This window comes from Manduca sexta, chromosome 15 (assembly GCF_014839805.1).
Source record: "Manduca sexta isolate Smith_Timp_Sample1 chromosome 15, JHU_Msex_v1.0, whole genome shotgun sequence".
Classification (NCBI taxonomy): domain Eukaryota; kingdom Metazoa; phylum Arthropoda; class Insecta; order Lepidoptera; family Sphingidae; genus Manduca; species Manduca sexta.
The window spans coordinates 12,541,324-12,559,056 of record NC_051129.1 but is presented as its reverse complement, the minus strand read 5'-3'; the positions used below and the strand labels follow the sequence as shown (position 1 = coordinate 12,559,056).

Sequence of the window (17,733 nt, the reverse complement as noted above, 5' to 3'; positions counted from 1 at the left end):
TGAATGTCAGAGCCTCTACATCTACTCTATTTGGACATACTATACATTCCATTAGGCTTCATAATCACTTTCCTGTGCCTACAAAAAGAGAGCTACTTTACCTACGCTATCATTAATCATACTAAATTAATTACGGACAAATTGGATAGACTTTATTGCATTAACTGTAGACGTGTTTTTCAATGGCCTTACAATTAAGAGAGCACTTAACTTGCTCTACATAACAAGCATCTGTTTGTTGTGAAAATATGAGGATAGTTAACACAAATAATGTATTGAACGCTTTTATACAGGCAGGCCAAAGTGATTCTACTGCACCTGATGGTAAGTGGAATGGGGCCTTATAGAATGTCGACTGACAAGAGATTACCCTCGGCAGTCGACACAATTATGACGGAAATTGCGCAGGGAAATTTGAATCTATACTTGTATATAAAGCTGAAAAGTTTGTTTGTTTAAACGCGCTAATCTCAGGAAGTAAGTACTCAATCGATTTTGATTTTTTTTCACTAATAGAAAGCTATATAATTCCTATAGGCTATAGGCTACTTTTATCACAGAAAATCATTTTCACGCGAGTGCAGCTGCAAGCAAAAATTTGTCGTGAAAGTCACACAGTCGACCTTACAACCAAAAGCTACATTAATAATTAATATGTAAAAGTATAACTAGTATGATCAGTATCATTATGTATGATTAAGATAATAAAGTGGATTAAGTAAAATTAATATCAAAAGGGCACTAAACAGACCGAGGTATCATATTCATACCGCGAGTAATTGAGACACATTGTTTAATTTCCTGCTTGATCCATTAACATTAAATCGATACTGTTTCATTTCACAAGGAAGCGATCTGATGCGATTTATTGCAGTCAGATTATTTAACGAACATAATTGTTGTTTTCGAATTATTCTGATTAACATGCTTTTGTGCATTTTCTTTTATATTTACCGCGTAGTTAATATCGAGTTGTTCTTATTTTGGTCATTATATTTTTTTGTTTTAAATGTAAACATATATTTGTTACCTAGTTATTAAGCATTGGTTACGACTTCGCACGCGTTTAGATCTTTCCCGATGCAAAAAACCCTAAAATAATATAACGATTTATAGCTTCTTATATACGACGCACTAATCTATACTTATAATAAATCTGTAGAGAGGTCAATTCTGTACATGGAATATATTTCCAAAATAACTATCAGGGGGTGATTAGGGATCGATACTGATGCCAAAAATGCAATTAGTAAAATTTTTGTCTGTCTGTTTGTCTGTATAACCGTTATAGAAACTACTTGACGGATTTTAACGAAACTTGGTACAATTCTTTTTTCAACAATATTTTGTGAATCGTAATATCACCTTTCTAAAACATTTATTTGTCATTAAACTCTACTATACAAATACCAAGTGATATTAAGCAAACCACATTTTAGTATCAAACGTAGTGTAATCATAAAAACACTTCATACGTTCGAAAAGTATATTATAAAAATCACAAGTGCAATGTAATATGAACCTTAGAAGTGTAGCAAATAAATTCCAAGTGTTGTAACTTTCATACTTACTAAGAAATTTAAGGTACTATTGGCTCTCTATTGATTCTCGAAAATACGGTATACACTGTTGATAGAAATCTAATAGTCGATGTATTATACAAAGTGGATTTATATATATATATTACAATGTTTATTAGACTAATGCTCATAATAAATTTACGTAAATAAACAGTTTTTATGAAATATAGTTACAATTTTTTCTGTCTCATCTGTCTTTTTTTGTTTGTTTCGTAGCTAAGTCGAGACTGTCCCAAAATCAACTTGTTTTTGTATTACATAATAATATAAAACCTGTGTTTCCTACTTTAAATTATTATTATCTATACTGGCAGGGACTTTAACTATTCAGTACGCACAAACAATCATCACTCGTGTAGTAATAAACAATAATCTGATATTGTAACTATAATTTTGCCTATTTATATATTAATTTAAAACTTTATTTCTAAGGTTTTTTAAGCGGTTAACTTTATAAAGAAACCTCTTCGAATTAAAATTTCATCAAATTCTTCTTACATAACTTTGAACTTTAACAAAGAATTAATAAAAATTAAATTAAATCGACAATGCATCGAGGACTCGTAGTAACTCACTCGGCACGCAACCGTTTATTTGCTCGACACTACGATTCGAGATTCGAGTGGTGATTCAAAATTGGGCACAGAATGTAAACAAGACTGTCACGGCTGCATAAACACTGAGTTATTCAATTATACGGGTGTCGAGTGCGTTGACAAAAATATATCGAAGACATTTCACTTAGAAATACGGAGTGTTGTGTTGATTTGCTATTGCTTTGATCGTTTCTAGATTTGTGTTACGGTTTGGCTCGACGTAGGAAGAACTTACTTATAAATATAGGTCTAGCAAATGCGTCTGTGTGGGTACTCTTTCATTTTACGAGTTTATCTGACTAGAAGAGGGTATAGAGTACTGACAGTAATGTTGAATTTATTGGACTTCTGAGCAAGTCTTAAGTCGCCCGGGAAAATTTTAAGTAGGGTCTATTGGTTTATCTGTTTGTAATAGTTATGCGAACATATTTGATTTAAGGATATCACACACACACAACATCATGCATTTATCCCCGAATGGGTACGCAGAGGCGCAACCAGGGCACCTACTTTTCACCAAGCGTGTTCCGTCCCATGTTGTGATAGAGGGCGAGCCTATGGGCTTATAGTAAGACCCGGGATTCGAACGCAAGACCTCAGAGCGCTGCCATGCCGCGCAGACAGTACAACTACGCCACCGAGGCAGTCAGATTTTAGGATATGGTAGATATTAATTCTTAGGCATGAAATTCAATAGCTACTGTCTCATGATCATGACGATTATTCTGATGCCCTGTATTCCACAGTTCTTGATGTTATGGTTTACAAGCTAATGCTGCTTGCTGCTGATGCTGCGTCTACAGGCGAGCAATTTGTATTCAGTTAGATATTTAAAAAATACGTATCCAAAAAGCTTAAGTATTTAATTATGATTATTGTAAAAGAAATGAAATTTTGTTGCACGCAACCTCAATAAGGAAGAGTGATTTCTCGAAATATGGATCTGGGTTCGACGCAACGATTCAGTTGCTCTTAGTAGATATGGACATATTTAAAAAAAAATTAAAGCATAAACTCTCGAACCATCCTCTATAGAACAGTTAGGGAAAAGTAAATGCACCGATGGCCGAACTTAGGTCCGTCCTATGATATAGATATTATGTTTTAAAGCTATTATGAAGTTTCCACACGGATACCAGCACTGGGCGGATCACCTTTAATATTTGCAATAATATCTGACATAAATTATGATTTAGGGCTACTCAGATGTACTTTTTCTCAGATTTGAAAAATCATATATCTATATCCTATATCCTTAACACCGGATTAAATAGGGCTTTCAGAATGTTCTTTGGTGACATAAATAGGCACAACTATTGTACCTACATCGCCTATCATTAGTCATCACTCACCACAATTTGCTTTACGTGCTCATTTCGCTATAAAAACGTATATATAATCTGCAAACTCGGTCACCCGTCAACTCACCGATCGCGTGTCATCATTGTGTATTTTTCTGAAACATTTAAACGGATTCCACCAATCGGTTAAAACGTGTGTTGCCGTTTTGCAAAAATTAAATAAATGTACAATAATAACACCTTGCGATGTTGCCAGACTAACGAGATGGCGTGACCGACCACTGTTAACATATCCGAATATATTTTTTCTTTTTTTGGCAATTCGCTCAAAGGTACGGCGATGACGGATTGAGTGCGCCTCGTTGCTTCCAATTAGGGTTGCCAGTAACCGCATTAAGATTGTAAATCGTGTTCTGACTTGTGACAATTTTATATTGAAATGTAAAGGTAGTGTGATACGAATGATGTTAGATAAGATTAAATGGATTTTAGTGGTTATTTTGATAAAAAAAATATGATTTGCAATGTGAGTTTTCTTATAATCAACTACATGGTTGCCGCATTGATCGTTTCATAAATATTACTCCTTTTAAATTTCGAATTTTAATTTAAGAATTCAGATAACCATATCAGCTATATCGATAAGCAATAGCAACTTTCCTACTCTTTCTTATAACATTAAATGTTACTATTGAAACATAGTCTTCATAAGCTCATCGCAACAACTAGAAATTTTTAAATTTGCTAGGGCATACAATTGTTATTTATAACAAATATCTGTATGGATTTTCGATTTGAATATTATGTCATCTAGGGCTGTCATAGTGCTCGATTTTAATATGTATAATTCTAGTTATCCTACAGCGAATTAAGCTTTATTTTTTAATATTATTTAGAGCTGTGTAGCGCGAAATGGATACAAAGTAAACAAATGTCTAAGTAGCAACCCTAACGCGACATGTAGGCTCGCTGCAAACAACAGCGCGCTGTAATGGATTCGGCGCTGAATAATCACGAACGCTCATACACTGACACTGACGATTTCCACCTAATGAATCGATGACTTTACCTTAACGGAGTCATTGGACGGCTAATTGATTTCTCTTGTTTGATGATTGAATGACGATTGAGTTTTGAGATAGAATATTTTATATGCTTTTTAATGTAAAAATTTTAGGATTGATCGAAACGAGATCTTCTGAAATTAAAAATACATACACATACATACAATAATATTAGGTTTTTTTTTATATGCATAGAAAAGTGACCTCACCGCTCCTGATGGTAACTGGAGTATGGTCCAATAGAATATCGACTGACGAGAGATGATTACCCCTCGACAGTCGACACAATTATACCAGCCTGTTAGATCCGGATACACAAGCTCATCCCGGAATGGGACACATAAACGTGGGCCACTATGACGTGTTTTTCACTAGTGTACGGTGGTCGCTATCCAGGCGGATATAAAATATATCCTACCACTAACATAACATTCAGGTCTTAAAACATCTGTGTGATAAATATAATCAAAATTGAGTAACAAATTCTTATTTTCCTTTAAGACAAAATTATCACAAATCTTCAGTTTTTTTGTTATAGGAAATGATCATCGTGTAAAGGTATCGAACAATTCCGTCGTTAATTTGTCCGGGATCGACACGCTGACGGCGCAGCGTGTATAAATCGTTCCGATGTTATCTCGACCGGCCATCTCTCCTTTTACATTCATATGAATGATATATCAAAGTCGAATTTGGGTTGCAATCTTTATAATTTTATCTGGTTGGTTTAATTAAGTAATTTTTGGTTCATGACTAAAAGTTGTGGTATTATCTGGCACAGATACTGTATTTTCGCTAACAAATTGTGTGTATCAATCAGATTGTATCTGTGTTGTTTACAAGTAAATAAAGTTCTTTATACCTTGATTAATGCGGATATTTAAATACTAAATTTGCTTGCGGCTTTGACTGCGTGGAATCCGATTTATGACAAAAGATTTTTAAATAATTTTGTGTCTTTCCTTAGAGTTTAAGCTCAGTTTGAATGAATTTTCTTTTAAATTTGTTACGTTTTAATCATTTATCACACAGAGTAACTTCAGTTTTTTTATTAGTATGGATGGTCAGGTGATTTATTGAATTAATTAAATGTTTTGTACAGTAATGAAGGCTATACAAAACGATTTTGTCTCGGCTCTGCAAAGAACTAATTTGCATCAGTAAGTCCAAGTTCCCGGAAGACGATCAATGGGATGTATGTTTTGTTAATTGTGATAATTAGCTTGGATTTGATTCTGATTTGAGTCCTGCGTGTAGTTTCCTGTTAAAGTCATTTTGGTTTATTACACGTGAGATGTTTTATAATGTTGGATATAGTTGGTGTATTATCACATGGAATAAAAAGAACATTTAGTGTGCGACGAACGCTTTATTTACTTTCTTGAAATATAAATGCATATTTTATATATATAATATAATATCAACCCTGTATTATATACTTGCCCACTGCTGAGCACAGGCCTGCTCTACTACTGAGAGGGATTAGGCCTTAGTCCACCACGCTGGCCTAGTGCGGATTGGTAGACTTCACACACCTTCGAAATTCCGATAGACAACTTCTCAGATGTGCAGGTTTCCTCACGATGTTTTCCTTCACCGTTAAAGCGAACGATAATTCACAAAGAATACACACATGATTTTAGAAAAGTCAGATGTGTGTGCCCTTGGGATTTGAACCTGCGGACATTCGTCTTGGCAGTCTGTTCCACACCCAACTAGGCTATGCTGCATATTTTATAATATGCATAAATATGGTTTTTAGTAAATTTAGTTAAAATTTTTGCTACACTGAATTGCTTAACCGTGTATCATGTAATTTTTTTCTCAAAAAATATCAGTCATCATTTAAATCGCAAATAAAATACATCATATTTTTATAACATTGCAATCAATACCTTGTAAACATATCTTGTCAAAAATTTTGACTCGTAGCAAATGACGTTGCAAAAATAAGGTTCAACTGCAAGTTCATATGATCTCATTCGGCCTCTGTGGTGCTGTGGGTAAGCTCTGGAGATAGAGATCCTGGGTTTAAATTTTATTTCGTTATTCGCACGTGTTCGAGATTAGGTGTTTAGAAAATTAAATTTAGTTTATGATACCCACCACACGATGATATTGGGTAAAGATTCTATTTACCTTGCACCTTATTTTTCTTAGTGTAGAGACGTAACTAGGGCATTTATACTTCGCGGAGTTTCATCCCGTCTGTGATGTGATAAAGAGCGAATTTATCGCCATACCGAACAAATTCCTCGTCCGAAGGAGTTAGACTATATTAACAATTAAGGAATCCTATCCAAGACATTTTTGACTCTACAAATGAAGTGTTAAACGTCCATTTAAAAAAGTGTTAAATTAGATTTCAGTCAAATTCAACACTTAAATCCGTATCTCAATTACGAAAACCTTACAGAGTGACTACCAAAACCCGGAAGTCCAAGACGCGTAGACGGAATCCAATCCACGATCTCAAAGGAATTTAACGCAATCCCTACGTAATGTGGGAACTTGCCTTAACATCCGAACAACAAGTACTCCTCAATCAGTCCCCGTTGACAACGTGCGATAGTTACCTTAACCGCGTTGGCCGAGAACAATTGTAAATCCATCGGCGACATGCAAAGTGGAGGGATATCGCTAGTCCGCGGCCAAGTTTAGCCTCGATTACCTTATACGTGCGCGTATACGTTTAAAATAGAGGACGCGTTCCGTTGTGTTGCCATTCGGTTGCCATTTTTGTTGGACGTGTGAATGATTGGTGCAATTTACTGGTTGTAGCGATTGATTTATTTATTTATATGTATGCTAATTTGACAGGAATGATTGACGATTTGTTATATTTGAATATGCCTGTGAAGGGAGGCGCGGCGTATTACGCATTATCGCAAATATTTTGTAAGATATGTGAATATTTGTTTGGAGTCTATGTTGGACTGACTCTTTACTAAGCATAGATATTGTATTTTAACTTGAAAGATGATAACACGTTTCTATTTAGAATTAAATCTACGTTGCGGTACATTATAGGTGGAAAAGGCATCCCAGGAGGACAGACGACTTGATAAAGGTCGTAGGAACATTCTGGATGCAAGCCACTTTTGACAGGTCCGCCTGGAAATCTTTAGGGGGGGCCTATGTTCAACAGTGGACTTTATGTGGCTGATGATGATGATGAGGCGTCTTTGCTGCATTCTACGACTATATATAAAAGGAGCTCATTAGCAACATCACAAAGCAGTGGATCTTATGTGGCTGATGATGATGATGAGATCTCAGCTGCATTCTACGACTACATAGCTTATTAGCAATAGCATAATTGCTAACAACAAATATAATTATTGTGATCTTTACTATATTGGTTTTTCAATAGCAAATTTGTATTTTAAAGTAATAAGCGTAAAGTTCGCCACTCGCACCGCAGCCCGTTTACTGCACCCACAACGCGCATCTTTCATGACTTTAAATTGCATATTGTTTTAGACAGTGCGTTGACATACCTCCGGGTGAATTTAACGACTCTTGCACACTTGTGTAAATTGCGTTTAAAAATGTTTGTAGCTATGTTTGATTGATTTGAAGCTTAAGATTGTATTGGGAAAAATATTTGATATATATTTAATGGTAGAGCATTTTTGAAATACTTTCAGGCGGAACTAGTTATACCTGTGTATATATTTTCGGGTATTTTTTAATATTGTCTCATATACTTTGATCTGTAAATTTTGTGTCAGAAAATAATTAGTAATGATTACTTAAGTATCTTAATTTGACATAAAAACTAACTAATTAAGCATTTTTATATGCATTTCTACCTATCCCTATAAAATTCATAAATCTTTTAAATTTTAATCTTTTAAAATCACGAAAAATTCAACGCAATTCCAATTTCGAATAAACTAGATCCCGTACCACCTGTCACAAACTCGCACCGAATTACAATCACTACTGCCGTAGTAATTTTTCGTTGGGCGTGTCGATACAGAGATAAGCGGCTACCACGCACGTATTTGGCAAGAACGTGGTGCAGTCATTAAGTGGATTAAATGGTGATTTTCGATAACACAAAACGAATTATTCGAGCTCGAATTAATGGGACGCAGTTAAGGGTGGGAATTTCGGTCATTGTTTTCAATGTGGCGAAAGTTTGTATATGTTAGCTTCACGTTTGCCTGCAGGATGTGGACGTGGTAATTGTGGGTGAATGATGCCTAGAGTTGTCAACAGGCTGCCAATAATGTATATTATATTTTGATAAATAGTAGGGTATTTGGCGTTAGGATCGTCATCTATCATATTTTGGGACGGAAATAAGTCCATAAAACTGAGGGTTCATATCTTGTTCCTGTGTCATCACTCCAAGGGATATGAAGATGTGTTTAAGTTCATACTCGAATTTTAAAATATTCTATCGAAATTTCTCCAAAATAATCTAAAAATAGTATCTTTATTCTCTAACAAAGTTTACTTAATGATTCAATAGAGTCGTGTAGTTTTATGTCATAAACAAAAACCCATTTTATCTTATCAGTAATAAATATCGATTCAGTCGCAATAATTTCAAATAAACAACATTAAATATTTCCAACAACTCTATCCCAGTATAAATTTCAAGAAACATCACTTTAATGTCGATAAATACATTACAAAGTTTTTATTTTTCATTCCGTATTTTACTGCCAGTAATTTGTTAACATACGTTTCTTGTTCTATGCGGCCATATAACGAACAGTTCATAAGTTATTCCAAATTCGAATTGTGTTCGACATTTCTAACGCAACTCTCCCGAAATGGTATCGAGAACCCGTAGTAAGGTTTGCTTGTTTAGTGGGATATTAAAAATACATTTAGGATAAGGCTGGCTAATGAGTTACGATTACTGGGATGCTATGAGATTTTAATGAAACCCTTGATAGCTTAAGTGATATTTATTTTATTTTAGCTTCTACATTTATTTTACGCGAGGGAGATTAACATTATTCATTTATATCTTATGGTATTGCATTTTAGGCCTTAAGTTATATAAATTTTATATATAATTTGTCCTATTTCCTGACAAATAGAAGTTTACAAGCACCGTTGTATTCCAATCAAAAAAACATTGTAGTCTCTATTAAGAGATTTTCCATATACTTCTTTAGAAATCAAGGTGTTTTAAAGCGCATATCATTCCACTTGTCATTTCATTTTTAAGTAGTATTCTAAAAGACATATATATATCAAAACTACATACATACACGCTCATTGCAAATTAATAATTATATATTTTCATCGCAACATTCGTAGTCGGAATTTCATTTTATGTTAAACCAAAATGACTCTTACATCCAACACCATGTATATACATCTTCATCCGTGTTTAAATTCAACAGTTTTGCTGCTAGCACCTATTTATACGCTAAGACGTACAACTACCACATTATACAAAACAAGATTATCAACACCTAATAAATTATAAAGTTCGTAACACGCAATGTCAGGTCGCACAGCGTGCGGCCGCCCTTACAATCCGTCAGTTTTTATTGATACACATATGGCAAAAACTCGGGCTAACACATACCGTCAATCAATCGATAAAGCTCGCGACAATATGTCTACAGCTTGACATACTGCATAACTTATACCGGCGGATTCCAAAAAGGTAAATGCTTTATATAGTATTTATTCATGATTTATTAGCCTCGTTAAGCCGAAAGCCTGGTTAAACCGAATTCATTGTTGCGTTAATAGAAAAGGTAGGGAATAAGAGTAACGTTATTTAGCATCTGTAAAATAATCTTCGCTATTACGGCATATATTATTGATGAGAAAAGTTATTATAATCTCAGAATTTTATGTTAACACAAATAAAATAAATCCCAATCACCTTCCGAATAAAAGACTAAAAAATAATTTACTTCATCTTATTTGTTTTCAAACTGTAATCTCAGCTTACTATTCAGTGACTGTAGATTATTCAATAATCATAGGTCAACATTTTATTTTAAAATTTTCGCCATTAAATATCAATATAAAATAGTATAAAAACTATATCACCCTTTTATACCAAAACCTTCGATATATCGATAAAATTTCCCATCCCAGCACAAGATTTACAATGACCCTATAAATGGTAATACTAATTGCATTTACTAAAAATGTGTACCAACGTTCTTCTATAGCAAATTGAATTCTGTCTGTGCCTGCAATGGAATCAGAGTATATTACTATGCATGTGGTTCTGTTCGTTTTTATACCAACGATTTTATGTAAAGGAATGCTTTTCATGCGCTTTTTACCTTTTTTTACTTAGAAAATAGCATTGCTGTCTGGGTAAAATTATTACTGAGCATAATGTGGATACATTTATGTCTAATTGACAAATAAATGATGATATAGACAAATCGTTTGTACAATGGTCGAGAGTCCTTCTATCCATAAATAATAGATCTATATGTTAACCAGCATGACGTCATTTTATTTACAAGATATACATCTTGTGCGCAGGACAATATTACGATTCTGAATCTATAGTAATTTCCATTGCCAGTTAGCAATATTTTGCCATACATAGATAAGAGAGTAAGAATTTACTCCATCTTATCAAATTATATTTACCAATTAATTAGAGCATTTATATTGCTATATTTTTGGACGTAAGAAGTTCTTATAAAACTAAGAGGCAATAGTAACTAATAACGATTTTTTCTTTTGGATTAAATTGCAACCTTCCGGTTTCTTCACGGAAGTTGTTATTTTAGATTGATTGGCTGATAGAGCAATAAAATCTATCAGAGGACATCGGCTACTGAACAAGTCAAGATACCTTAAGTTTAAAACCGTATTTACACCGTATCTTCATGTGATCACAATTAACATCTCGTTGTTTCCTTTAAAAGTATTTTATGGCAAAAATTTAAATTACCATAACTGCATTTTAATTTTACCTCCACCGAGCATCGAACCGGTGACGTCTCAATCAACGGTTTCAAATATAGGTAATTAAAAAAATCGGTGTTGCCCTTTCGATTAAAATACATGGCAACGATTTTTTATTCATTATGAAGTAAATAAATTGTGTATTAAACGATAGCTATCTATAATTGTTTCCATAAAGGTATGATTTACGTTGTCAGACAGTTTAATAGTGCACCAATAAATAAATCATGTGTAATATCACAGGAAATTATGGCTCGAATTATTCTCTGTCATAACCTTTTTTTAATCGATCGATTGTGATGAAGGCAAATATCTACAGGAAAGATATATCAGTTAAATTTTTGCTATAGTAAAATGTGTCTTTTCTTCGTGACTTATTTATAGAGACTTTTTTAAATTATGTTAAAAAATATTGTGTAATTTCTAACCTATCTGTGGATTTATTATATTTGTTATAAATTAATTATTAAAGAAAAATATGATTATTAAGTTTTACATTTCTGTCTTAATCTCAGCTGTAACAAGGTTATAATAAAAAAACGTAGACACACACATTGCTACCAAAGGTGTTTCTGAATATATACTTGTTAAAATAAATAACATTTTAAATTGAAATACGCATTATGAATTCTTATGTGAACGTGAATATTAGACATTAAATTAAAACTATTTTGCATAATTGTATAATGTAGATACATATGGTAACTTTGACTTTTCGGATGACCAACACCTCAGACGGCCCCGTGACCACGCAGGCAGCAGACTTCGAAGCGTCGGGAGACAATTATATCACAAACCGCGATAGAATCCGCAAAATATTTTTATTTAAATAAAATACACATCTTAACATAACAACTAAAAATAAAAGATCATGTTTCCTCGGCTAAGAATCTCAACGACATGACAGCAGAATAATATTAAAATTATGAACATAGCCTAGATTGGTTTGTTAGATTCACTTTCAATAGCGCGAGTAATTTGACACCGCAAAAAATATATTACGACAACTATTGTCTTAATAATGTCAGAAGAGTTGACATTATAATTTGTATTGTTTGACAACTGGATCAGACCGGTTTTTTTGTCTACATTCAAATTAGATTCAACTTTAAAATAATATGGTTTTATTTTTAAAAAAGTAGTTTGTTAATGTATTGTTAGACTTAATTCATATGTTTTATATATCGCCAATTTTTTAATTTTGTAAACAAAAATAAAATAAATAGCTATATAAAACTATATTAACATTTGAAGTTAATAATATAACTTTATTCTTCTATTTGAGTACGTTATATCAAAATCGATATTATTTTTAGAACAAAGGTTTTTACTTACATATTAAACATCATTTGAGCAACATGCTAAGTATTCTACTCATACCTATTTTGGGTGAATAAATATAAATAACTTATTACATTCAGTTAGAGGTCCTAACTTCATATTTCAGACGCTAACGTCTTAGAAGAGTTATGTACTTTAACAAGTTAGAACAGATGGTGCCATAGTCGCTTTGGACAACCATTTAAAATCCTGTCATATAGAACTTTAAAGTAGTGAAATAGAAAGATTGGTAAAGATTGTATGTGTAAATAAAATGACTTCTCTTTGTTCTTAGAAATATTTTAAAATATGAACTCATAATCATTACGATTAAGATTTTTAGCTTATAAATAAACGAACATACATAATATGTATATGTTTAAGGTACTTTTCCTGTTATTTTTGTTTGACCACCGAACAAAAGGTGTAAGGCTTGTGTGTCCCACGTGGTGACGTGTTCCGGAATCAGCCTGTGTATATCCAATTCCGGACATGCCGGCACAATTGTTGCGAGTAACGAGAAATAAACATCTCTCATAATTCGATACTCCATCTGGAGCTCACTCCGTTTTTAATTGTGTAGTGTAATCACTTTGCTATGCCCATAAATATAAAAAGGTATAATTGCAGTTCATAAAAAAACATTAAAACGTCTCAAACACTACGATGTTTCAACATTGCAAAAACTGAGCTATTTTTAAAAACAGGAAATAGTGCAGACAAAATAAACATTTATATCGAATTATCGATAAATGATAACGTACATTAATTATCTCTAATCCGGTTATTCCATGTAAGTGGGTGAGCTTCTCTCAGCTAAATACCAGGTACGGATAATTAAAACATTTCATCAGCATTTAGGCTAAACGCAGACGGACGATTCGATACAAAAAAATATAATAATTGGCAACAAAATAATTTAAACTTTAAAGTATTTTTTATATGAAAATTTGTCAACATTTTTTGCACTAATATTTTTAGCACTTGTAAATTTATAATAAAAAAAAAACTTCCAAAGACGTGGCTTTTTATGTATATAAAAATACTAACAAAACGAATGCATAAACACGCGATCAATTAAGTCAACAATTAAAAGTCGCTCATCGCCATAGCATATGTTAATTTAAATACCTCAGAGCTAATATAGTAAATCTCGTCGGCTTAAAAAACGCCGTTCTGCGCTTGACCCAATACCTAGATGCAATTCGCGTCGACGCATGGCTATAAATTGTTGATGAACGCGTGGTTTCGAAGCTTCGCTTTTTTATTATCAAATTAAGTTGATAAGGCCGTGTGAAATTATGGGTATTCTTAAGTATTTTGGTTTGGTGTAATTTGGTTGCAGGTTTAATGTGAAATGGTTGTTATTATTATTTATGAGGCATAAATATTTTTTATTCAGTTTTTTGAATATAAACAAAAAAAAATATCTAATATTTTTATCATTATAATATTATTATAAATATGTCATATATATGACATATTTTTTTTTAGTAAAAAAAAAATAAAAACGGCAATTTACAACACTATTAACAACCCCACAACGTTAGCATTGATAAATTAGACGACCTCAATACCTGACCACCAAAGAAAAATCAACCAGCCCAAAAAATAAAACAATTACAAACAAAAAAGGGCTTGTACAAATTAAAGTTCGAATACCGAAGTTACAAGGGAAAGCGTTGACAGCTGGATATTACCACGCCTCGGCTGACGGGGACCTATCAAAACGTAATTACACACAGTATTACAAGCGAATAAGCCTTTTAAATATTACTGAATCAATGAGGCATCGTATTACTGGATCACTCGCTTGTTACGTGCGGTGAAAACTGTATCTGTGTTTTAAAATTAATTTCGTGTAGAGTTTATAGGTTTGAGTGAAAAACGAGTGCTCGTTGAAATCTTTTGTATGGACTGTTAAATTGTGTGGTTTTAATTTCACAAAATTATTCATCCAAGGTAAATTTATATATGGAGCATAATATATTTATCAATTAAGAATATATTACTGTAATATTTATGATAAATTAATAGCAAAACTTATGAATTTAAATATAGAATTAGACTCATTTATTACTACATTTTTTACCGCTATATACTTAAATATTCAAATGCGTCTGAACAAGTGTCACAATATAAAAATAGATTGCAACTCCGCACGCAATAAACCAGATTGAGGTTATAATAGAATTAAAAAATATATAAATTGCCACACGTATTATATTACTGTTAAATTAATATATACGTTTTAATATAAAAGTCACAAAGTCACTGTCTTGCGTACACATAAAATACATAAAATCGGCAATATTGCAATAAAAAAAAACTAATACTTTTTAGTAAATTTTGATGGTCATATGATAAGAAGTTCATATCCATCTGTTGCCATTAATAGTCTCAAATATTTTTATGGTCTAACAAAAATAAATATAGTTTTAAAGATAATAAAATGATATATTTATTGCTGTAGGTCGTACGAAGTGCAAAATAAACAAAAATTTTGGAATTAATTTGGCGAAGTATCAATAGCTATGTCATTTTAAGAGCAAATAAATCTGGTTTAGTGTAAAAACAAAAATCTTTTCATCGTACACAAGATTTTTTTTTAATCTTCGCTGCGCATCTTGTGTATGAATTGTTGAAACAAGGCAATGTTAAGATTAATTTTTTTACTTAAGAAAATAGTGTATTATTATAAGGATTATCCCATTGAAATGTTGAAAATCAATAGAATGAAAACAGGAAAGATAATAATAAATAATATCAGCCCTGTATTATAGACTGTCCCACTGCTGGGCACGGGCCTCCTCTAGTACTGAGAGGGATGAGAATATCTTTACGTGAAAGTATCTTAAAATAACCTATTAGAATTTTTAAAACATCTATTCTAATAAAAGAACCGTTTAAAAGTCAACGTCCTAAACATTTTGTAGACAATACGGAAAAATCGTTACACATTTCCACGCCTTAATTTTCACGCCTTGTGAGACAAAACCGTAAAGTATGAAAAAAATATTAGTAATTCCGAATACGAACCGTTAATAATCTCGGGTCAACGGCTTGGACGAGTATACTTTGCACCAGTTTCGTGAAATATTGTCTACTTAGAATTAGTATTTCGTCATTGAAAACTAAATCTTATCACGTGGAAATAAGGTATAAAATTTCATTATGGGAATATATGCAAATTCTTTCTCAAATTACACTAACGCTGATGTCATCTCATACGGTGACGATTGAAAAAAATATCTTTAATATTTATTAGTTATTATAACTTAAAGATTTTAATATTGATTTGCTATCAAATTATGTTGAATATTTTCCGCTTAGGTCTACATAATTGATAATCCACAACGAATAAGGAATTTAGTCGAAATAATAAGTATTATTACCACACTCCCACTGCATTCAAGATTCTCTTACTTCTATTTCCTCTGCATTTCCCCCACTGCATTCTCTTACTTCTATTTCTACTATTAAAATTATAATTATTTATATATATACCCACAAGTCATTCCATAAATAAAAGCTACGAAAATTCATAAGAAACCGAAGTAAACTAATTAAAGCTCCACAAAAACGTCAAAAACACATGGTTTTCAATAACCGCTAATTGCAGTCGGCTACCCTAAAAAGAGTTCACCCACCTTGGGGGGAAAGATTAAAAAAAATGGACGCACGGCACCACATATTTCGATGTGAAAATCCATTAATCAAACCGCGTTTCGTTTACGCCCGAGGGGACCCGAACGCAGCAAGGAAGTGTCCGAAATTGTCCGATTAACCAGCGGAAACGCACGAAGTTTCACGAACGCACACGATCATTAACCGAAAGTCTGTAAAAAATAATTAATATTGTTTTGATGTTTTTTATTATTATTGTTGATAATGTCAACGCGGGTTATATATTTGAACGCAAGTAACATCTACGTAATTGGTATTGGAAGTGTCGAATTGGAATATTATTTAAAATAATATCCGTTCTCGGGTAAATCTTAGCTTATATAAATCAGAGAAAATTTAACCGAGTTAGTAAGAAAATTTTTCATATTCAGAGTAAAATTCTAGACATACGCGCATTGAAACAAAGTATTCAGATATTAGAATAAATATGCGGTAAGCATCAACGACTGCTATTCCTGGCTTAGTCGATATCAGTTCAGACGAGTTGCTGTTATTCGCTTAATCCTTCAGCCCAGCCTTCTAACGCAATAAAAAATACCTTTCGTCACTACGTATAGTCTATTGCCTAATCAAAACCAACGCGCGTAATCCACTCATTAAAACAAATTTCATACAATGACACACATAAAAAGCAATCACAAATCAATCCATCAAATTACAAGCCGTTCAATTAAATTACAATTGATTAAATTAAATTACAACTGATTAAATCAAAATTCAATTAGCAATTCAACACGTGTATGAATTAAATGATGCACGCATGACATTATATAAGTAAAACTATTCAGAATTAAATAAAAGGCTTGCTGTGGTCTTGTAAACAATTTATTTAATTTTAATATAAAGGCGCGTGCATATGTGTGATTGTTTTATGTGATTGATTGATAGTTAATGTAAGGTATTGATTGTATACAAAGCTTATGCTGGAGTTAATATTGCGTTTTATTTTGTATAGTAAAATTAATGTTGAATGTACCGGGTAGTAAGTCCTGAGAAGTCAAAGCAAATGCTTGTCAAGAGGCTAGCTTTCCTTAAATATAAATTATTACAATTTATTCTCTTATGAAGTATTTGTCTCTAATAGGATTCTATATTGATCATGGCGGAACACCATATACGTAACAAAAAAATGCACAGATATTTTAAAATTTAAAAATAGAACTACAATTCTTGTAAGAAATAAAGCGACCAATTTTCTTAACACGTTAGGAGTTTCACAACGCGCGCATATCAACAACGTCTCAATTTGGCCGCGTCATCCGCCAAT

The 17,733-nt window shown here is 32.6% G+C and overlaps 1 protein-coding gene across 1 annotated transcript in view; it reads right to left on the bottom strand.

Annotated features, from left to right (window-relative positions):
• Nucleotides 1-17,733, bottom strand: part of LOC115451476 (protein embryonic gonad-like) — a 137,310-nt gene that overhangs the window by 71,377 nt on the left and 48,200 nt on the right. The gene's annotated exons all lie outside the window — the stretch shown is intronic.